The following is a 24,182-nucleotide window of genomic DNA, read 5'->3' on the forward strand; positions in this document are numbered from 1 at the left end:
GCCTTATTGGGCCATAACAAATCTAATTAGCCCAATGGGCCGAAAATCATCAAAATGGGCCCATAATATGGACTCAAGAACAAAAAGGCCCAAACATTCTTTTCCCTTACCCTCTCTCGGCCCAAGTAGAAAGAAAAAAAAAAGAAAAAGAAAAAGGGGAGAAATTAAGGGATTAAGGAGGGTTAGCCACCTCCTTATTACTCATTGGATTTCCATGCAAAACTCACATACCTCCATGCATCCATCCTATCACCTCTCTCTCTTCTCCTTCTACTACTTTCGGCCGAGAGTATCAACACACACACACACACACACACTTATATCACTTCTAAATCCCCTCAGGAACTCACAACAACTTCTTCACTTCTCCTTCAAAATTTTCGAGAGTTATGGCTCTTCAAGGAGGTTATTCCATAATAATCATCATCATCGGTAAGTTATTGTTTAGATCCATAACCTAGTCTCTTTATTTCATCAAAACTTCTTCCTAACTCACACCATTTTGTGATCTACTCCTTAGAAGCTTCTTAAGTTCGAAATCAACCCAAGAAAGCTTGCTAGGGCCGGAAAATAGCATCAAACTCTTCCCTTTCTTCTTCAAATCGAAAACAACAAGCAAAGGTGAGTTCATACCCCTCTATTTTCGGTTTTCACAAGTTTTATGGGGGAGAATACAAGTAAAATGTGTAGATCTATGTGTATGTGTATGTTATGTGTGATTTCATGTGTTTATGTGGTAAATATGTAACAAAAAGGGAAGAAATCTCGAGATCTATGGCACAAGAAGGAAAATAAACATAATCTAAGATATATTACACTAAACAAGTCAAGAAAAATTACCCTCTAAGGTTATAATAAACACATTGCAACATAAAACTCATTTTTGGACTATATTTGTCAAATAAACAAAAGTTGGGTTAAAATATGTCATTCACGTTTTTCTTAAGGACCAAAAGAGTCAAAACAGTTAAAATAAATGTTTTTATGAATATTATGCTCTTCAAAGGACTAGAAATGTGATTTGTAGCCTAATGGGCCAATTTTTGGGCTTTTCGGCCCATAGGCCCAAAAATTGCGAAAAATGTGATTTTCAAGGGGTTGAAATGGTAAATTTCTCAAAACAGGGGGTAAAAGGGTAAACAAAACTATTTCAGGGGTTAAAATGATTTTTTTTCCAAAAAGGATAAAAAAATGTAAAGTTTTTGGAATTTGGGTCAAAATTGTAAAAGTTGCGAAAAGTTTGGACTTTAACTGAAAAACTCTTTGCTGAAAAGGCTGAAACTGCCAAAGAGTAAATTTTGAGCTAAAAACATTACTTAAACAAGTGTATGGATCAAAAATGTCAAGAAAATGGTTTTAGGGACCTAAAATGTCTTTTTTTTAAATAAGGGACTAAAATTGTCATTTTTATTGAAGAAGGGCTGAATAGGTCAAACCAATATTTTGAATCAATTATTTTATTATTAAGATATTTGGGTCAAAAATACTAAATTACAACTTATGAAAATAGAATGAAGAATATATATATATATTTTTAAATATCGTTATAAACAATCGACAAGCCTCGTGCCGTTGCAAATATTAACAATTGTTTAATCAAGCTTCCGACAATTATACTATACCTAAAACAAGTAAATATTCAAATTGTTGGGCTTGAAAAATCCTAATCATGCTTATGGGGCCTTCGTGGCCCGTTGACATGACTTTCGGGCCTAACAATGATAACACATGTCTATTGGGCCTCCTGTGACCCAATTACATGCTTAATGGACCCTCAATGGTTTTTACATGCTATTGGGCCTCAGTGGCCCATTATGCATTACTAGTAAGGTCCAAGTAAATTATATGCGAAAGGGGCCAACACGCTTTTCGTATACTCGACAGCCTTATATAACATACGAAATTAGTAGGGCCTAGTAGTCCTCTTCTCCTCGTCTGTTAGGCTTACCTTCTTTTCGTATAAAATAATATTCGATCATTAATCAAGGTTAATCAAACTCATGTGGATTGAGTGAGTAATAACGGGTGACACCAATAAGTGTCGGTCGTAGTCTGTAGTTGTAATCAAAGTCTCCTGGAGGGAGAGCGAGAGTTTATGTATAGATCTATACGGGGGTGACTCCCCCACACCTAAGCTGTTCGCTACAGTTAGAATCGGCCAGTCTAGGGTGACAAAGTCTTAAGATCAAATTTCGGTGTTCATTAGAATACTAAGACAGACAAACTAGTCATTATCATGCATGGTTATAACGACTCACGTAGAAATCCGACATCATTAATCAGGGGAAATCATTAATCAAAGGAAATCATTAATCAAGGGAAATCATTAATCAAGGGAAATCATTAATCAAAGGAAGATCATTAATCAAAGGAAATCATATTCATTCGATGTAACGATTCAATAAAGCAAAACAATCATAACTTTTATTCGGAAGACATCGGGTTTTCCGGGGAAATAAATCTTACTCACTTGTACTTTCAAACATTATAATGCAAAACTTCTCATTTATTCATGTTTTGAAATCATTCACACATATACTTACAGGATCATCACAATATTTTTCAAGAAAGTTTTATTATAGAAAATATCGGATTTTCTGGGTTTTGCCAATGACATAAACTACTTTACCTCAATCACACTTATGAACTCACCAACATTATATATGTTGACCGTTTTCAAAATAACTTGTATTCTCAGGTAATCATTAGAGAAGGAGGCATCCGGTGTGTTGAAAGTTTTCTTTTGTAGTAGCTAATCACCAAACACTTTATATTTTGAAATCATGTAATGTAAACCTTGTATTTGATGTAAACAATGCCAGTTGTACTATGTAATGGTTGGTGATGCATGTGTTATGTTTCATATATATTCATTGTGATGATATTTCAATTTAAGTCACGCGAGCCCTCGGACGTTTCTGCCGTCTGGTTCGGGGGTGTGACAGGTTGGTATCAGAGCACTGTTTATAGTGAACTGGCATATCTAACCACACATTGATATGCAACTATAAACCCAGCAAGGGACTAAATAACTGTGAACAAAACAAATAAAATATACCAATAAACACTCTTATTTGTGCGACTTAGAAAAACGAACACAATAACAACTCGAATAAAACAATTGGGAGAACCTGACATCCCGGTTAAGCCAGGACTGTTCACAGTTGTATTAGGGATGAATGTAGCCTGATCAACTACATTTCTTCGTAATACAACTATCACATGCCCTGGAACGATCGTGATGGCCAGTAAACCCAAGGCATACCCTATTGTTAAACAAGAGGAATGCATCAACCCAATTTTTATAACAACTAAAAATATTTTAGGATTAATAATAGCTTATTTATATACCTCCTTACGTGTTCCCCCCCCCCCTCACAGCCACCATGGAAGAGGAGCATCAGGGCATCCAGTTTCATCAGGTCTTGGTGGCCCATGGGATGATTGAGGACGACCTGGGGGAAGAGCAAGGGAGAGCACATGGCGTTGGACCCGATGAGTACATAGACACAGACTACGAGTTTGATGAGACCGATGACGATATGGAGGAAGAAGGAGGCACAGACGAAGCCTCCGTCACACCACCTACGAGCGAGACACCACAGAACCACCCCGCCCCACCAGAAAATCCCGTAAGAGAGAATCGTTCTTCGGAGGCTGAGGCTGCCGCACTACGACAACAACTATTCTCCATGGAAGCACGAGCGGTGCAGGCGGAGCAGGAAAGAGATGAAGTCATTGGAGAAATGACTGAGATGGCCCAGTTGTTGGCACACTTCGGCATATGATCTCACTACCGCCACTTGGCGCTTCCTAGTGTGTTAGGACCAGCTTTTCCCTACTAGTGCTAGGTTCTCTATGTTCGCTATGTTATGTACTACCGACTCCATGTTTAAGTGATTACACTACTCATAGAGTCGTTATGCTGTCGAACTTTGTACCTCTATGTATGCTCTTTCGAGCAAATTTTCATGTATCAAAGTACGGATATTAGTAGTGAAAAATATTATGTGTTTTATGGTAATGTTGTGACCTTCTATGTGTTTTTATACTATTATTGTGTGGTGTGAATTTATGGGAACACTTAGATACGAAAATCAATTCACGAAATCTTCAACTTAAAAACAATTCATACTTAACATCTTTCTGTTCCATAACAGCAAGATGCCTCAGAGACCAAACTACGGAAGTAACCAACCACCGACGCCACCGGAAGTCAACTCAGCCGCATTTCAAGCCGCTGTATCTGCTGCAGTCACAGCAACCATGGCGCAAATCCACCACGGGAACAATGGCGGAGGAAACGGGCAGGGAGCTGGAAGTTCAAACAATGGAATAAATCAAGGACCTACCAAAACATGCTCTTACAAAGACTTCACCAACGCCAAGCCACGAACCTTCAATGGAACGGGAGGCGTCATAACCTTAAAGAGGTGGATTGAGAAAATCGAATCCGTCTTTGAAATTTGCGGGTGTCCAGATGGGTGCAAGGTCAAGTTCGCAACATGTACCTTTGTTGATCAAGCTCTTTCATGGTGGAATGGTCACATTGAAGCCATGACCCTTCCAGTGGCAAACACGATGCCCTGGGAAGAAATGAAGGAAATGATGTTGGCAGAGTACTGTCCTCGAGGCGAGATACAAAAGATGGAACAAGAATTGTGGAACTTGACGGTTCAGAACTCCAACATCGAAGCATACATATCCAGGTTTAGCGAGCTATCCCTTCTGTGTCCGGGTATGATCACCTCAGAAGGGAAAAAGATTGAGAGGTTCATCTGGGGATTGACTGCACATATCCAAGGGAATGTCATTGCGGCAAACCCCGAGACGTTTGATAGCGCCAAAAGATTGGCCAAGAAACTATATGATCATGGCAACAAGAAGAGTGTTAAGATCGTGGAAGCGGATGTCAAGAAGGAAGAAGAGAAAAAGAAAGGAAAGAGTAACAAGAGAAGAGGTAAACATAACTCAGAGTCATCTAAGAAGCAACAGACAGTGACTGTCCATGCAGCAACCCAAGCTACCCCAGCACCACATGCTCCAGCCTCATCCACGCCGAATACTTTGAGGCAGTACACTGGGAATCTTCCCAAGTGTAACAAGTGTAACTACCATCAACTCGGGGAATGCAGAGAGATGATGTGCACAAGATGCAACCGGAAGGGCCATACAACAAAATATTGTAAGGCCCAGTTTCCACAAAACCAGATGCACAACAACAACAACAACAACAACAACAACAACACCAAGGACGGAGCCAGTTATACCTGTTATGGGTGCGGGAAGACTGGACATTTCAGACGAAATTGTCCCAATGCGAACACCCAGGCGACAGGAGCAGCAGGAAGACTGCTGACTATGGGGCAAGGAGAAGCGGTTCAGGATCCCACTGTCGTCACCGGTACGTTTCTCCTTAACCACTCATATGCATGCATCCTGTTTGATACCGGAGCAGAGCGAAGCTTTGTGAGTAACAAATTCAAACACTTGCTAAAACAACAACCCCAAAGGCTTAATGAAACCTTTACGGTGGAAATGGCTAATGGGAAAACAGAATCAGCTGGGGAAATCTATGTAGGATGTACCCTAACTTTAAATCAGCATACCTTTCAAATAAAATTGATGCCTGTAACTATTAGGAGTTTTGATGTGATTATCGGCATGGACTGGTTAAGCCCCCATCATGCCAAAATTTTGTGTCGCGAGAAGGCCGTTCGCCTTCATCTCCCTAATCACGAAACCCTAATTATATACGGAGAGTACGAACCTTCGTCTTATCTCTTGCATTAAGGCACAAAAGTGTCTTCAAAAGAAGGACTTGGCGTTTCTGGCACACATAGTGGATAAGTCCAAGGAAGAGGTCAATATTCGAGACATCCCAGTGGCTTGCGACTTCCCAGACGTCTTTCCCGAAGATCTTCCGGGGATACCCCCGGAAAGACAAGTCGAGTTCCGAATTGACCTGGTACCGGGAGCTACGCCAATGGCCAAATCACCCTATAGGTTGGCTCCTGTGGAGATGCAAGAACTGTGAAGCCAACTCAGCGAGCTCTTGAGTAAAGGATTCATCCGACCTAGCTTCTCACCCTGGGGAGCTCCGGTCCTTTTGTTAAGAAGAAGGACAGATCCTTTAGGATGTGTATCGATTATAGAGAGCTGAATAAGCTCACTATCAAAAATCGCTACCCACTTCCACGAATCGACGACCTGTTCGACCAGCTCTAGGGAGCAAATTATTTCTCTAAGATAGATCTACGGTCCGGCTACCAGCAGCTCAAGGTCCGGGAAGAGGATATCCCCAAAACCGCTTTCCGAACCCGCTATGGACATTATGAATTCGTTGTGATGCCCTTCGGTCTAACGAATGCCCCTGCCGCATTCATGGACCTAATGAATCGAGTCGGCCGACCATTCCTCGACAACTTTGTCATCGTTTTCATCGACGATATTCTAGTCTATTCTTGAAGCGAAGATGGGTTGAGCTACTAAACGATTATGAGTGCGAAATCAAGTACCACCCAGGCAAGGCTAACGTGGTAGCTGATGCCTTGAGTTGGAAGGAATACTCCCATCGTCGTGTGAAGACTCTTTCAATAACCATCCAATCTCATCTGCCCTCACAAATCAAAGCAGCCCAGTTCGACGCCATGAAGATAGAAAATAGAACGAGCGAAGCATTACGTGGGATGGAAAAGAACTTCGAAGTCAAGGAGGATGGAACATATTATTTCATGAACCGAATTTGGGTCCCTAAACTTGGAGGATTCAGAGAAGTAGTCATGAATGAAGCTCATAAGACACGATACTCCATCCATCCAGGGTCAGATAAAATGTACCTGGATGTCAAGAAATGTTATTGGTGGCCTAACATGAAGGCAGGGATTGCCACATACGTTAGCAAATGCCTCACTTGTGCAAAAGTGAAGGTAGAGTATCAAAAGCCATCAGGACTATTACAGCAGCCGGTAATACCCGAGTGGAAATGGGAAAGGATTACTATGGACTTTGTGACCAAATTACCCAAAACAACAGATGGATTGGATACCATATGGGTGATAGTCGACAGGTTGACGAAATCCGCTCATTTCTTGCCAATAAAGGAGACATACAAGATGGAGCGACTAACAAGGATATACATCAAGGAAATTGTGAGACTCCACGGAGTACCAATATCTATCATCTCAGATCGAGATAGTAGGTTCACTTCACGCTTTTGGCAATCACTACAGAAGGCTATGGGGACACAACTCGACATGAGCACTGCTTACCACCCCCAGACGGATGGTCAGAGTGAGCGAACCATTCAAACGCTTGAGGATATGCTTCGAGCATGTGTGATAGACTTTGGAAGGTCATGGGATACCCACTTACCTTTAATTGAGTTTTCATACAACAACAGTTATCACACAAGCATCAAAGTTGCTCCTTTCGAAGCATTATATGGTCGTAATTATAGATCACCGTTGTGTTGGACAGAGGTAGGCGACACTCAGCTGGCAAGAGGGCAGACATCTAGCAATGCATTGACAGGACCAGAAATCATACGCGAAACGAGAGAGAAGATAACCCAAATCAAAGCTCGACTTCAAGCATCACGCGACCGACAGAAGAGCTACGCAGATAAGCGGCGAAAGCCTTTGGAATTTCAAGTCGGGGATCGAGTGTTGTTAAAGGTCTCCCCCTGGAAAGGGGTGATCCATTTTGGGAAACGGGGAAAGCTAAACCCACGGTACATTGGACCCTTCGAGATTCTTGCCCAAATCGGTCCAGTGGCTTATAGACTGCAACTACCTGCCGAACTCAGCAGTGTACACCCAGTGTTTCACGTTTCAAATTTGAAGAAGTGCTTATCCGACGAGACTCTCGTCATCCCGTTAGAAGAAATCGAAATCAACGAGAATCTCCTGTTCATCGAAGAACCCGTCGAAATCATGGACAGGGAGGTGAAGCGTACTAAGCAAAGCCGCATTCCAATAGTGAAGGTTCGGTGGAACGCAAAGCGTGGACCGAAATTCACTTGGGAACGCGAAGACCAGATGAAGCAAAAGTACCCTCACCTATTCTCGCATTCTCAAAGCAAGCCTTAAAAAGAATTTCGGGACGAAATTCCCTCTAACGGGGGGATGATGTCACAACTAGGAATTCTGATGCTTTGTAAAACCCTTAACAAAGATAACATTGTAGTTAAAACTTGAAAACATGTATGGTGCTTATTCAATGACCACAAAATTCCATCAAATACTCTATACAAACATTCAAATAGTCAACAAAAGGTTGGAAACCCTAAAAATCCCGGTTCAAGTCCATTTTGGACTAGGATTTTCTTATTGGGCCTAATGGACCAATAAGCTTCCAATTTGACTATTTTGGGCTTAGAACTCTTATTTGGGCTCTAATTGGACCCATTAGCATGAAACTTAACATTTTGGGCCTCATAAGCCTAAAATGAACCAGTTTATCTTTAATGGGCCTTATTGGGCCATAACAAATCTAATTAGCCCAATGGGCCGAAAATCATCAAAATGGGCCCATAATATGGACTCAAGAACAAAAAGGCCCAAACCATTCTTTTCCCTTACCCTCTCTCGGCCCAAGTAGAAAGAAAAAAAAAAGAAAAAGAAAAAGGGGAGAACTTAAGGGATTAAGGAGGGTTAGCCACCTCCTTATTACTCATTGGATTTCCATGCAAAACTCACATACCTCCATGCATCCATCCTATCACCTCTCTCTCTTCTCCTTCTACTACTCTCGGCCGAGAGTATCAACACACATACACACACACACACTTATTTCACTTCTAAATCCCCTCAAGAACTCACAACAACTTCTTCACTTCTCCTTCAAAATTTTCGAGAGTTAGGGCTCTTCAAGGAGGTTATTCCATAATAATCATCATCATTGGTAAGTTATTGTTTAGATCCATAACCTAGTCTCTTTATTTCATCAAAACTTCTTCCTAACTCACACCATTTTCGTGATCTACTCCTTAGAAGCTTCTTAAGTTCGAAATCAACCCAAGAAAGCTTGCTAGGGCCGGAAAATAGCATCAAACTCTTCCCTTTCTTCTTCAAATCGAAAACAACAAGCAACAGTGAGTTCATACCCCTCTATTTTCGGTTTTCACAAGTTTTATGGGGGAGAATACAAGTAAAATGTGTATATCTATGTGTATGTGTATGTTATGTGTGATTTCATGTGTTTATGTGGTAAATATGTAACAAAAAGGAAAGAAATCTCGAGATCTATGGCACAAGAAGGAAAATAAACATGATCTAAGATATATTACACTAAAAAAGTCAAGAAAAATTACCCTCTAAGGTTATAATAAACACATTGCAACATAAAACTCATTTTTGGACTATATTTGTCAAATAAACAAAAGTTGGGTTAAAATATGTCATTCACGTTTTTCTTAAGGACCAAAAGAGTCAAAACAGTTAAAATAAATGTTTTTATGAATATTATGCTCTTCAAAGGACTAGAAATGTGATTTGTAGCCTAATGGGCCAATTTTTGGGCTTTTCGGCCCATAGGCCCAAAAATTGCGAAAAATGTGATTTTCAAGGGGTTGAAATGGTAAATTTCTCAAAACAGGGGGTAAAAGGGTAAACAAAACTATTTCAGGGGTTAAAATGATTTTTTTCCAAAAAGGATAAAAAATGTAAAGTTTTTGGAATTTGGGTCAAAATTGTAAAAGTTGCGAAAAGTTTGGACTTTAACTGAAAAACTCTTTGCTGAAAGGGCTGAAACTGCCAAAGAGTAAATTTTGAGCTAAAAACATTACTTAAACAAGTCTATGGATCAAAAATGTCAAGAAAATGGTTTTAGGGACCTAAAATGTCTTTTTTTTCAATAAGGGACTAAAATTGTCATTTTTATTGAAGAAGGGCTGAATAGGTCAAACCAATATTTTGAATCAATTATTTTATTATTAAGATATTTGGGTCAAAAATACTAAATTACAACTTATGAAAATAGAATGAAGAATATACATATATTTTTAAATATCGTTATAAACAATCGACAAACCTCGTGCCGTTGCAAATATTAACAATTGTTTAATCAAGCTTCCGACAATTATACTATACCTAAAACAAGTAAATATTCAAATTGTTGGGCTTGAAAGATCCTAATCATGCTTATTGGGACTTCGTGGCCCATTAACATGACTTTCGAGCCTAACAATGATAACACATGTCTATTGGGCCTCCTGTGACCCAATTACATGCTTAATGGACCCTCAATGGTTTTTACATGCTATTGGGCCTCAGTGGCCCATTATGCATTACTAGTAAGGTCCAAGTAAATTATATGCGAAAGGGGCCAACACGCTTTTCGTATACTCGACAGCCTTATATAACATACGAAATTAGTAGGGCCTAGTAGTCCTCTTCTCCTCGTCTGTTAGGCTTACCTTCTTTTCGTATAAAATAAAATTCGATCATTAATCAAGGTTAATCAAACTCATGTGCATTGAGTGAGTAATAACGGGTGACACCAGTAAGTGTCGGTCGTAGTCTGTAGTTGTAATCAAAGTCTCCTGGAGGGAGAGCGAGAGTTTGTGTATAGATCTATACGGGGGTGACTCCCCCACACGTAAGCTGTTCGCTACAGTTAGACTCGGCCAGTCTAGGGTGACAAAGTCTTAAGATCAAATTTCGGTGTTCATTAGAATACTAAGACAGACGAACTAGTCATTATCATGCATGGTTATAACGACTCACGTAGAAATCCGACATCATTAATCAGGGGAAATCATTAATCAAAGGAAATCATTAATCAAGGGAAATCATTAATCAAGGGAAATCATTAATCAAAGGAAGATCATTAATCAAAGGAAATCATATTCATTCGATGTAACGATTCAATAAAGCAAAACAATCATAACTTTTATTCGGAAGACATCGGGTTTTCCGGGGAAATAAATCTTACTCACTTGTACTTTCAAACATTATAATGCAAAACTTCTCATTTATTCATGTTTTGAAATCATTCACGCATATACTTACAGGATCATCACAATATTTTTCAAGAAAGTTTTATTACAGAAAATATCGGATTTTCTGGGTTTTGCCAATGACATAAACTACTTTACCTCAATCACACTTATGAACTCACCAACATTATATATGTTGACCGTTTTCAAAATAACTTGTATTCTCAGGTAATCATTAGACAAGGAGGCATCCGGTGTGTTGAAAGTTTTCTTCTGTAGTAGCTAATCACCAAACACTTTATATTTTGAAATCATGTAATGTAAACCTTGTATTTGATGTAAACGATGCCAGTTGTACTATGTAATGGTTGGTGATGCATGTGTTATGTTTCATATATATTCATTGTGATGATATTTCAATTTAAGTCACGCGAGCCCTTAGACTTTTCCGCCGTCTGGTTCGGGGGTGTGACACTAGTTGACCAATGACGTTCTCTATAGGATGATCGCGTTGCAGTCAGGTAGGAATTTCGTGACTGATATCCTTGGGTGTGACAGGAAGGTTATTGATGTTGATAAATCCGTCATCTGCTGATGCATCCGCCTCAAAAAATCTTGAACCGTGAGAGGTGCTTGCCACGTACTCATTTGCAATCGGCTCGGGAAAGAGAAGTTCCATGAAAGTTTGAGTTGCAGCGGAAGTATCTCTGGTCATGAACTCTCTTTCAGCAGGAGTGAGTGGAGTGGTTTCAGCATCATGATTAGTTCTTTGAGTAGGAGAATCTGAAGAAGTAATTGGAGTAGAGTCATCCACCCTAGGAGTCGTAGGAGGCACCAGAGGTGGTCTGTACACAACATCTTCCGCTTAATCTTCAATAATAACCTTCGAACATGAGCAAGAACCTGACACATCATCTGAAAACACATTAAATGATTTAAACAAAGAAGCATAGTCAAATAACCAGTCAGGTCCGACTCTGGCATCTGTCTCATTCTCCTGCAGCCAACGAACATCAAAAGATTCCACGATCTGCTTTGTCTTCTTGTTGTAAACACGGTAAGCTGTACGCGCTGCATATCCCACAAAGTAAAATTCATCGGCTTTAGAGTTGAATTTTGGGTTGGATTCAAGGTGAAGAAGGGTACAAGGACATCCAAAAATTCAGAAATGAGCAACTGATAGCTTGTGATTGTAGAGAATTTCATATGGAGTCTTCATCTGAGCTTTGTTGATCAGCACACGATTCTGAACGTAGCAGGCAGTGTTGATCGCCTCTGCCCAAAAGAAGACCGGTAGTTTAGAATCACACAACATCATCCTTGTGGTGTCCATTAATGTTCGGTTCCGCCGTTCCACAACACCATTTTGTTGAGGTGTCCGAACGGCACTATACTGACGCACTATCCCTTTTTCTGCGCAAAAATGATCCAGAACAACGTTCTTGAATTATGTACCATTATCCGTTCTGAGCGCTTTCACCTTCTCATTAGTCTGATTCTCAATCATCACCACAAACTTCTTGATCAAGTCTGAGATCCCACTCTTATTGGATAAGAAGAAGACCCATATGAAACGCGAGTATTCATCTATCACAACAAAGCAGTAAGAGTTTTTGTTGATGCAGAGGACATTGACAGGACCAAACAAATCTATGTGCAATAATTGGAGAACCTTGCTGATTGGATTAACTGCCTTTGGCAAATGGGGCTTTCTATGATGTTTTCCTTGTGCACACGCCAAACATTTTTCAAAAGTGATAAAGTTTTTAACTGGAAGGCCACGCACACGCTCGTTCTTTGCAAGACGATTCAGGTTCTTGGCGTTTGCATGCCCGAGACGATGATGCCAAAGCATGGCATTGTGTTTGGAGACTTTAGAAAAGAGACGTGATTTTCTCCGGGATATCATGATTCATGTCTATGATGTAAGCATTTCCATCTTGCTTTGACTTCATCAAGATCCAATCTTCAGGGATAATAATACCAGGCTTCAATATCAAGCACTCTTTGTCTGTGAAGTATGTTGAATAGTGTGACAACCTGAAATTTCTATCTTGTAAAGCCATTCAGTTCAATCAAGAGTCAGACTTGTTTCTGCTATCTTCTAGCATTGTTAAAGGTCTGTTTGAGTGTTCTAAGCCTAGTACATTCAAGGTTTAAGTGTTAGGATGTATCTGCTAGAGTTCATTGTGCATCAATCAAGCCGGAAAACTCCAACACTTGGAGTTTACGGCCGTACACTAGAGATTACGACCGTAATCTCTTGGCTAGCCGTGAACTCCGCCCTTAAGGGTGACATCCCTTCAGTTTTCATCACTTTTCACACATCCAACTCAAGAACACTCATTTCTCTTTCAAGTATCATCAAGATCACTTCTATTTTCCGACAAATTCGTAAGTGATTCTTCCCTTTATTAGTTGATACCTTTCATAATCTAGTAAAGTCCCTTGATTTCATCTGTGAATTCATCATTTTGGGTTAGATCTTCAAGAACACCAAGAACACCAAGAACACCCACTAGTTCTTTGGGCCGTGATGTCACAACTAGGAATTCTGATACGTTGTAGACACTTAACAAAGAATGACATTGTACCTAAAACTAGAAAACATGTATGGTGTTATTCAATGACAACAAAATTCCATCAAATACCCTATACAAACTTTCAAATAGTCAACAAAAGTTGGAAATCCTAAAAATCCCGGTTCAAGTCCATTTTGGACTAGGATTTTCTTATTGGGCCTAATGGACCAATAAGCTTCCAATTTGACTATTTTGGGCTTAGAACTCTTATATGGGCTCTAATTGAACCCACTTTCATTTATTTTAACATTTTGGGCCATAATGGACCTAGAATGAAATAAAATATTCTTATTGGACCATAACAAACTTAATTAGCTCTAAAGGGCCATAAAACTCATACCTTGATTGTTTTGGGCCGTGAACCATCTCCAAAGACCAATTGGGCCGGAAATTATCAAATTGGGCTCATAATATGGATTTAAGAACAAAAAGGCCCAAATTCTTTTCTTTCTTCTCCCTCTCTCGGCCCAACTACAAAAAAAAAGAGGGAAAAGAGTTGACTTATTGATATCACCTCACAATTGTACATGGGGTATCCATGCACTCTTCTCATGTTCCCATGCATGTCCACTCAACTCACTCTCTTCTCTCTCTCCTTTCTATCCTCGGCCGAAGACACCCAACACACACATACATTTCATCCATCTTTTGCAAACAAAACTCTCTCTAGAAAAGTTCTTTCTTCTTCACAAATTTTCGAAGATCTAAGGAGGATCAAGGAGATTTCCACCAAAAACTCACTCCTTCCTTGGTAAGTCCTTACACATCTAAGTTGTATAACTTCATCCTTGTGTTAAGATCATTCATTCTAAGCATTTTTGTGATCATACGCTTAGAAAACCTCCATAAGTTTGAAAGCAACCCAAGAAAGCTTCCTAGGGCCGAGAATAGCATCAAACTTCTTCCATTTCTTCAAAACCGAGATCCACAAGAAAAGGTGAGTTCATACCCCTCTCTTTTCGGTTTTCACAAGTTTTATGGGGGATAATACAAGTAAAATGTGTAGATCTATGTGTATGTGTATGCTATGTATGATTTCATGTATGTAGGTGTGATTATATGTGTTTATGTGGTAAATATGCAACAAAAAGGGAAGAAATCACGAAATCTATGGCACAAGAAGGAAAACAAACATGAACTAAGATATATTACACTAAACAAGTCAAGAAAAATATCCTCTAAGATTAAAATAAACATATTGCAACATAAAACCCATTTTTGGGCTTAATTTGTCAAATAAACAAAAGTTGAGTTAAAAATTGCCATTCATGGTTCTTCTTAAGGATCAAAAGAGTCAAAACAGTTAAAATAAATGTTCTTATGAATATTATTCTCTTCAAAGGATTAGAAATGTAATTTGTAGCTTAATGGGCCAATTTTTGGGCTTTTCGGCCCATTAAGCCCAAAATTGCGAAAAACATAATTTCAAGGGACTGAAATGATCAATTCCTCAAAACAGGGGATAAAGAGGGTAAACAAACCAATTCAGGGGTTAAAATGATTTATTTTCCAAACAAGGATAAAAAATGTAGACTTTTTGGATTTTGGGCCAAAATTGTAAAAGTGCGAAAAGTTGGGCTTTAACTGAAAAACTCTTTACTGGAAGGGCTGAAACTGCCAAAGAGTAAACTTTGAACTAAAAACATCACTTAAACAAGTCTATGGGTCAAAAATGCCAAGAAAATGGTTTAAGGGCCAAAAATGTATTTTTTTAAAATAAAGGGACTAAAATGGTCGTTTTTATTAAAGAAAGGCTGAATAGGTCAAACCAATATTTTGAGTCAAGTATTTTGGTTTAAGATATTTGAGTCAAACATTTTAGGTCAAACCAATATTTTACAACTTATGAAAATAGAATGAAGAATATACATATATTTTCAAATATCATTATAAACAACCGAACGGTCTCGTGTCGATACGAAGATAACAATCGGCAATCAAACTTTCCAACAATTATACTATACTTAAAACAAGTAAATATCCAAATAGTTGGGCTTGAAAGATCCTAATCATGCTTATCGAACCTTCGTGGCCCATTGACATGACTTTTGGGCCTAACGCTAATAATAACACATGTCTATTGGGCCTCCTGTGACCCAATTACATGTTTAAGGGACCCTCAATGGCTCATATGTGCTATTGGACCTTGGTGGCCCATTAGCATTGCTAGTAAGGTCCAAATTAAATCAAATATGAAATGGGCCAACGCGTCCTTTGTATAACCAACAGCCTTAAATAACACACGTAATTAGCAGGACCTTGTATTCCTCTTCTCCACGTTTGTTAGGCTTATTTGAAATCAAAGTAAACAAATTCAGGTCGTTAATCAATAGTAATCAATGTTGTTTGGATTAAGTGAGTAATAACGGGCGACACCTCTAAGTGTCGTTCGTAGTCTGTAGTTATAATCAAAGTCTCCTGGAAGGAGAGCGAGAGTTTGTGTATAGATCTAAACGGGGGTGACTCCCCCACACCTCAGCTGTTCGCTACAGTTAGACTCGGCCAGTCTAGGGTGACAAAATCTTAAGATCAATCCCGGCGTACGTTAGGTTGCCAAGACAGACGAACTAGTAATTATTATGCATGGTTATAACGACTCACATAATTAATTAAATCCAATACCATCCGAGTAATCAAGGAAGAGTAATCAAAATCATTCGTTGTGGCGGTATAGCAATTTGAAAAACAATTATATTTTATGTTATCGGAAAACATCGGGTTTTTCGAGGGAAATCAACACCACTCGCTTGTAATTTTTCTATAACTATAATACAAAACTTCCTTTTATACACGTTTTGAAATCATTCATGCATCAACTTATGGATCTTCACACTTTGGTAAACAATTGTCTTTTCAGAAAATATCGGATTTTCTGGGTTTTATAAACTACACAAATCATTTTTATCACAACCCTGCTTATGAACTCACCAACATTTCATATGTTGACGTTTTTTCAAAATAAATTGTATTCTCAGGTAACAGGTAAGCTGAAGGGTAATATCAAGTATATTAGGATGTTATGTTTTGAAAACTCTCAAACAATTTATGTTATGGATGTGTAATATTTAAAACAATGTACTGGATGTGAACAATATCAGTTGTAATGTATTGATGCATGGTGATGTTTATGTTATGATTCATGTATATTCATTGTGATGATATTCAATTTAAGTCACGCGAGCCCTCAGACGTTTCCGCCGTCTGGTTTCGGGGGTGTGACACGTGAACACCCCTTCAAGCTTCAAAAACGTAAGTATCCTTCCATATACTAGTTATCCATTAGAAGCTCTTGAAACACATCCAAGAATCAACTCTTTTAGCTTAAGCATCAAGAGTTTACGGCCATGAAATCTCCCTTGGCCGTAAACCCTTCTCATGATCATCATAGGCCGTAAACCCTAGCTACTTCTTGTGTTGGCCGTGAACATCTTTGGCCGTGAACACACCATGGCTGTGAACATCCCAAGGCCGTAAACAAACCCTTGTGTGTGGCCGTAAACTCCTTTAGTGCAATCATATGTGATTGTAACACTTCAGTCCATGTGTTTCCTAGTCCCTTAGATTGTTTCCTATCATGATTAGTTGTTATATACACTAATTATATACTATATGTGTCATTATATGCTAATAGGATCCGTTTGTGTTCAAGACTTCACTTGACACTTTGCATCCTATATCGATCTTACATTCGAATCACTCACTACATGTGAGTTCATACCCTTAACTTGTCTTTTAAATGATTTTAAATTCTTTTATGGGGGGGGGGGGGGGAATACAAGTAGAAAACATTATAGTTATTATATCAATCACATGTGATTAATAACTACCAAACAAATGGATTTCTTATACATCAAACTGTGTTATCAAACAAACTGCTTCAAATTGTTTTATAAACTCTTTTATATGCCAAACTCTTTAACAAACTCTTTTAAACCATATATTGTCAAAATCATGTCTATATAGATATAATTATATAAGTAGGATTGAAAGGGCTTAGGACTGATAACTCGCCTTATTTCCTGTTCCTTGTTTGGTTGTGGACTTAGGGTATCAGTTGTTTGTCCGAATGTCGTTTGAATCTTAGTTATATATTATGTATATGTATATAGATATAAAAGTTCTTCATTCAGTTCAATACCTTTAGGTAGCAAAGGTGTACAAACATGATCAGTCATACAAACAACATTACTAGTGAACTATAATAGGTATAGTTTAGGAAGTCACTACTTACTATTTCTAGAACAATGAAACATACAAGAGTCAGTTCATACATGAGTCAATTCAAACATACTATAACGAGAAACAATACATACTATAATGAGAAACAGAAAGAACATACTATACACTAGAACAGAGAGAACATACTATACACTAGACAGAGAGAACATATTATACAAATACAAGAATACTATAACATTAATGTGAGCCACTACTTCATGGCATGTCAATATACTATCACACCCCCAAACCAGAACGGTAGAAATGTTCGGGGGCGGAGGACGTCATGTACAATATCATAACAATGCATAATAGTAAAAAAAGCAACAACATCATCCATTGCATTAATAATATAATTTTAATGCAAGTGTGTTCTGCATAGTTTGAAAGACACCAAAAATAAGAATCAAAATAAAAGACGATTCTGGAACGTGCTCCGTCTTCTCAAAACCTGGTCATCGGTACCTGTTTACTTGTGACCTGAGAATACAAGTTATTTTGAAAGCGTAGATCATCATTAAAGCTGGTGAGTTCATAAGTATTTTAGTGTCATTGTTTGCATAAGTTTGAAGAAAGTGTTTGTAAATGTTTGATGTAAAATTTTGTAAGTGTTTTATGTAAATGTTTGTAAACTTCCTAGAAAATCCTATATTTTCTACAAAAGTAGCCTTCTACCAAGACCCGACCGTTCTTTATGTTTGTTCTTTTGTAAAAGTGAGTGTTTTCCCAAAGGATGACTATCATTACCAAAATATAGTTTTCATTACCGTTTATGTGAGAAGATCACAATGTGAATGAAATGGGAAATAAAGATGTACTGTAGTTTTATCTAAGTAACTACCAATGTACTAACTACCTTAAACCTGTTTGTTTAATTAAGGTAAAATGTGATAAGATTGTAACCATACTTGATTGACTAGTATAACACAATGTTCGGAGACGTCGAAATGGTATGACATTCGTCACCCGTAGACCTGCAGGTCCCACTGTAGCTAGCAGCAAGGTGTAGGATGGTCAATCCCGTATAGATCTATACACAAATTCACGCTCTCCCTCCAGGAGACTCTGGGTACAAAATGTGACACAACAGTATATTGCCGTGCCATGGAGTAGTGGCTCACATTAATGTTGTAGTATTCTTATATTTGTATAGTATGTTCTCTCTGTCTAGTGTATAGTATGTTCTCTTTGTCTAGTGTATAGTATGTTCTTTCTGTTTCTCGTTATAGTATGTATTGTTTCTCGTTATAGTATGTATTGTTTCTCGTTATAGTGTGTTTTGTTTCTCGTTATAGTATGTTTGAACTGACTCATGTATGTTTCATTGTTCTAGAAATAGTAAGTAGTGACTTCCTAAACTATACCTATTATAGTTTACTAGCAATGTTGTTTGTATGACTGAACATGTTTGTACACCTTTGCTACCCAAAGGTATTGAACTGAACTAAGAACCTTGACATCTATATACATATACATAATATATAACTAAGATTCAAACGACATTCGGATAAACAACCGATACCCTAAGTCCACAACCAAACAAGGAACAGGAAATAAGGCGAGTTATCTGTCCTAAGCCCTTTCAATCCTACTTATATAACTATATCCATATAGACATGATTTTTGACAATCTATAAGTTTAAAAGAGTTTTGATAAGGGGTTTTTCATATAAAAGAGTTTATAAAACGATTTGAAGCAGTTTGTTTGATAACACAGTTTGAAGTATAAGAAATCCATTTGTTTGGTAGTTATTAATCACCTGTGATTGATATAATAACTATAATGTTTTCTACTTGTATTCCCCCCATAAAAGCATTTAAAATCATTTAAAAGATAAGTTAAGGGGTATGAACTCACCTGCAGTGAGTGATACGAATGAAAGATCGATAAAGGATGCTAAGTGTCAAGTGAAGCCTCGAGCACAAACGGATCCTAATAAGCATATAATGACACATATATGTATATAATTAGTGTATAAACAACTAATCATGCAAGGAAACCACCTTATAGACTAGGAAACACTTAGATTGAAGTGTTACAATCACATATGATTGCATAAAAGGGGTATACGGCCACACTAGGGTGTGTACGGAGAATATGTGTACGACCATTGTGTGTAAGGCCAATGGTCTCTCAGAAGGCAGGATGCAAACCCCACCTTGGGCTCCTTATGGCAAAACTCATCCGTTGAGTATTCTCCATGTCAGCGATCCAATGGCGGATAACGATGGGGTCCTTAGCCCCAAAGAACTCTGGAGCTCCACAAGCCTTGAACTTCCGAAACGAGGGAGTCTGTGCTCCGAACTGTCCCGCAACAATCTATGCCCAAAGGGCCCCAATTCGCTCATCCATAAACTCTATAATCCCCTCCTTGATAGTACCGGAAATCACAGGGGTGGCCTCCACGATACCGCGGGTAATCTCAGATGTGATAAACTCGCGCAGCCGTTCATCAATTGGTTCTGGTCCAGAGCCAAAACTTGATCCAGAAGCTCCTCCTAGCATGATCGCCAAACCCAACTGAAATACAAACATGAAAACGATCAACACACTCATGAGGGAACTTCCATTCCACAGGCTCCATAGGATTTCCAAGATAATCCCTATCTCGAGTACAGATCTTGTACTTTAAGTAGTACGGGCCCAATACCGCCTTCCACACCTATCTGTACTTTCTTCAAGGACCATCCTGAATCCTCTAAGTCACCACACTAAATTTATACACACTATCCCTATGATAAACAACATACATATCCGACTACAACATTTCCTAGACTCTCCTAGGAATTCTCAAATCAACTGCCCTGCAACACAGGGAACCACAACCAACATCCAAATCTCCTAGGCTATAAGTCATCACACAAATCGAGCAATTCTATCATACGTTTCCTGAAGGTATCCTTATCCTTACTCTAGTATACAATTCATATATCAAGCATACTAATCATAACACATGGATGAGTATTTTGGTAACCACTTACTTGAGCTCGGCTGATTGCACGTATCGCACGCCATTTTTATTTTGTAAATATCTTTTGGAAATTAATTTTTCTTTTGAAACGATTATCATTTGTGACAACTGGGAAACTTGGAGCCAAACCAAGTCAAAAGATGTACTATGTATAGGTGAATAACACATTGTAATCTTGTCACGTTAAATCACCCTTACCCTTGAGGGCATATTTTTATATGTTAATATAAGTTCAAATCCATGTTAATATGAGTTATATACACATGTTTACATATTGAAAACCATGAGGAAATAAGTAATACAAACTAACAAAACTCAAGGGGTCAAAGTGGTCAACAAGAGATAGAGGAATGACATTGTTTTAAAGATTTCGACTTCTAGGCCTCATATCCTTGAGTTTTCGGTCACACAGGACTGAAAACAACATCATGACACATGTATAAGACCAAAAACAACCCCATAGAAGCTTACCATGGCCGAAAAATCTAGTTTAAGGCCCATTATGGCCGAAAACCCAACCATTGTGACCGAAATCACTCTTTTTTGAGTGTACACATGGGATTTCGGTCATAGTTGGCAGCAAACACATCTCCTTAGCCACAAAAACCCTCAACTTGATAGTAAACTCCTCCATTTGGCCGTAAACATCCATAAAGTGGCCAAGTGGTGCCACTTGATTTGTCAAATTTAACTTCCCAAGGTGATAAGTGCACTTACCAAGGTAAATGTCACCTCATAACCTTATCTCATCCCTTCATACATATATACGAGTGTAGGCTTTCCCAATCCTATTTACAGTAAAACTTCTCATTTCCACATACTCTCTCAAGTATCAAATTCATTTCCCTCTTAAACATTTAGAGGTTAAACTTCCTTGGAACTTTCATTCCTCAAGTCATTTCCTTTTGAATACTTAGTAAGTTCTTACGATCTAATGTCCTTCTAATAACTTCCATTTCTAGTTTCATATATTTACACATTTGTATGTGTTTAAACAATTAAGATACGATTAGCTTCTCGTGTTCGAGCTCGAAGGCACCGTATTTATCTCGTTATCTAACCGCGGCTACATCTAAGGTGAGTTCATACCCCACATTTTTACGGCTTTTTCTATGTTTTTAAGAGGGGAATACAAGTAACACATAATAATATTTTCGTTATAACACAAACATTTTAAATACGTTACTATACTATTTTACGAAAAGCGTTAAAAACATGAAATGGTTTTACTATCAATCGTGTGTGATTTAACGAACAACATTTTGATAATCATTACATTATTTGTACGTACATATATATATATATATATATATATATATATATATATATATATATATATATATATATATATATATATATATATATATATATATATATATATATATATTTCAAATACAAAACGTCCATTTTTATCAAAACTTTACAAATATAGTTTATGAAACTTTACCCCTTTGTAACTTGTTGAGCAAAGGGTAAAAACGATATGAAATACATATATCGCCGTTTTACGACACTTTCGACGTTATCCTGGATATATGGGATAACGTTAGTTGCAACCGTTTTTATTTCAAAAACACGTACACTCGTTAAATAAATTTGTGAGACGCTGTCTTTATCGTACCTAACTGAGGTATATAGAAAGTCATGTATTTATAACCGGGGCCTCCTATACGAGGGTGTGATACTTGTGTAATATCTATACGGGACTGATGATCCCACACCCTGACCACTAGCTATAGTCAGACCGACAGGTTATGGATGACAAATGTCATAAATAACTCGGCGCCTGAAGAACGATGAGGCAGGCACTGCATCTTAAAAGCACGGTTATGAAAACTCACATGGAAAACGACTATACATACACTTTATGCGAAAACACTTCTCATCGAATGGTTTTAGACATGAATAAAACTACTTTGTACTACTTTATGTACGGAAAACACTAGTACATTTTGGTGTGGAAACTTTTAAGACTACAACTCATTTTCTACGGAAAACTATAGGATTTTTCTGGAACAAACACCCGTATTCTACAAGTGAACAACTTACATTTCATTATTAGAGAATATCGGATTTTCTAGAAACAAACATGATATCTTTTCATGAAAAGGCTTACAATTTCATATAAACTCTTATGAACTCACCAACTTAATTTTGACACTTTTTCAACAACTTGTATTCTCAGGAAACCAGTAAAACAGGTAACCACAGCTTTTGAGGATGGGGCGCTAAGGCGTCAAACAAGTCTCTTTGTCATTATATTGTAATTGGCTTTTGAAACATGTAACTTTTACAATGATGTAACTTTTCCAATTATATATATATATATATATATATATATATATATATATATATATATATATATATATATATATATATATTGTGACAACCCGAAATTTCCATTTGAACAAACTCTACCGTCTAGCACTTCAATTAAAAGTCAAATTCTTTTCTGCTAATTTTAGCTCGATTTAAAGTCCGGTTGGGTATTTTTAATATTTATTTTCTTGAGAGAACAAATTAGAGGAAGTATACTTTAGGATTAATTGTGCAACATTTATGTCACAAAACTCCAAGAGTTGGGAGTTTTCGGCCCAAAATAGTGTTAGGGCCGAAAACCCTAAAGGGTATATAAGTGACACTTAGTCATTTTAGTCATTTTTTTCCCATTTCCAAGTCAAGAACAATTCTCTCTCAAGTATCATCCGAATTTTTGTCAAGAGCTTCAAGATTGTAAGTGTTTCCTTCCTTGTTTAGTTGATCTCTTCCATTATCTAGTGATCTTACATGATTTCATCCATGAAATCATTCCATTTTCTTAGATCTTCAAGTGTTCTTCATTTCACCAAGAACACCAAGAACACACACTAGTGTTTTGGGCCGAAAACACCCTTCTTTGCTTCCATATTGTAAGTATCTATCTCCTATACTTGTTATCTAGTAAGGATACTTGATTTAGGGACTTGAAATCGTCATTTATCCAAGAACAAAAGGCGTTTTCGGTCTAGTGCATCTCCTTAGACCGAAAACCCTTATAAATGGTGCAAAATGACTTTAAGCCTTTCCTAATACTTAGTATTGAGTCTAGAACACTTAATTGATTGTTGAAGGCCCCTGGAAATCACCTTATGCATCAAAGACCATGGGTTTTCGGTCACCATTTGAACCGAAAACCATTTGAACCGAAAACCATTTGGACCGAAAACCATTTGAACCGAAAACCATTTGGACCGAAAACCATTTGGACCGAAAACCATTTGAACCGAAAACCATTTGAACCGAAAACCTCTTTGGACCGAAAACTCCTTTAAGTGGCTATACAACCCTTAGATGCAACCCTTGGTACTTCTAGCACTTGAATCAAAGTGTTTTCCATGTCGGTGTCTTAACTTGGTTAATTAGTTGTTAAATGACTAATTGGATACATATATGTGTCATTATATGTTAAATAGGATCCGTGTGTGTGCTCAA

Source organism: Lactuca virosa, chromosome 3, assembly GCF_052849685.1.
Source record: "Lactuca virosa cultivar CGN04683 chromosome 3, Lactuca_virosa_CGN04683_v6, whole genome shotgun sequence".
In the NCBI taxonomy this organism is placed as follows: domain Eukaryota; kingdom Viridiplantae; phylum Streptophyta; class Magnoliopsida; order Asterales; family Asteraceae; genus Lactuca; species Lactuca virosa.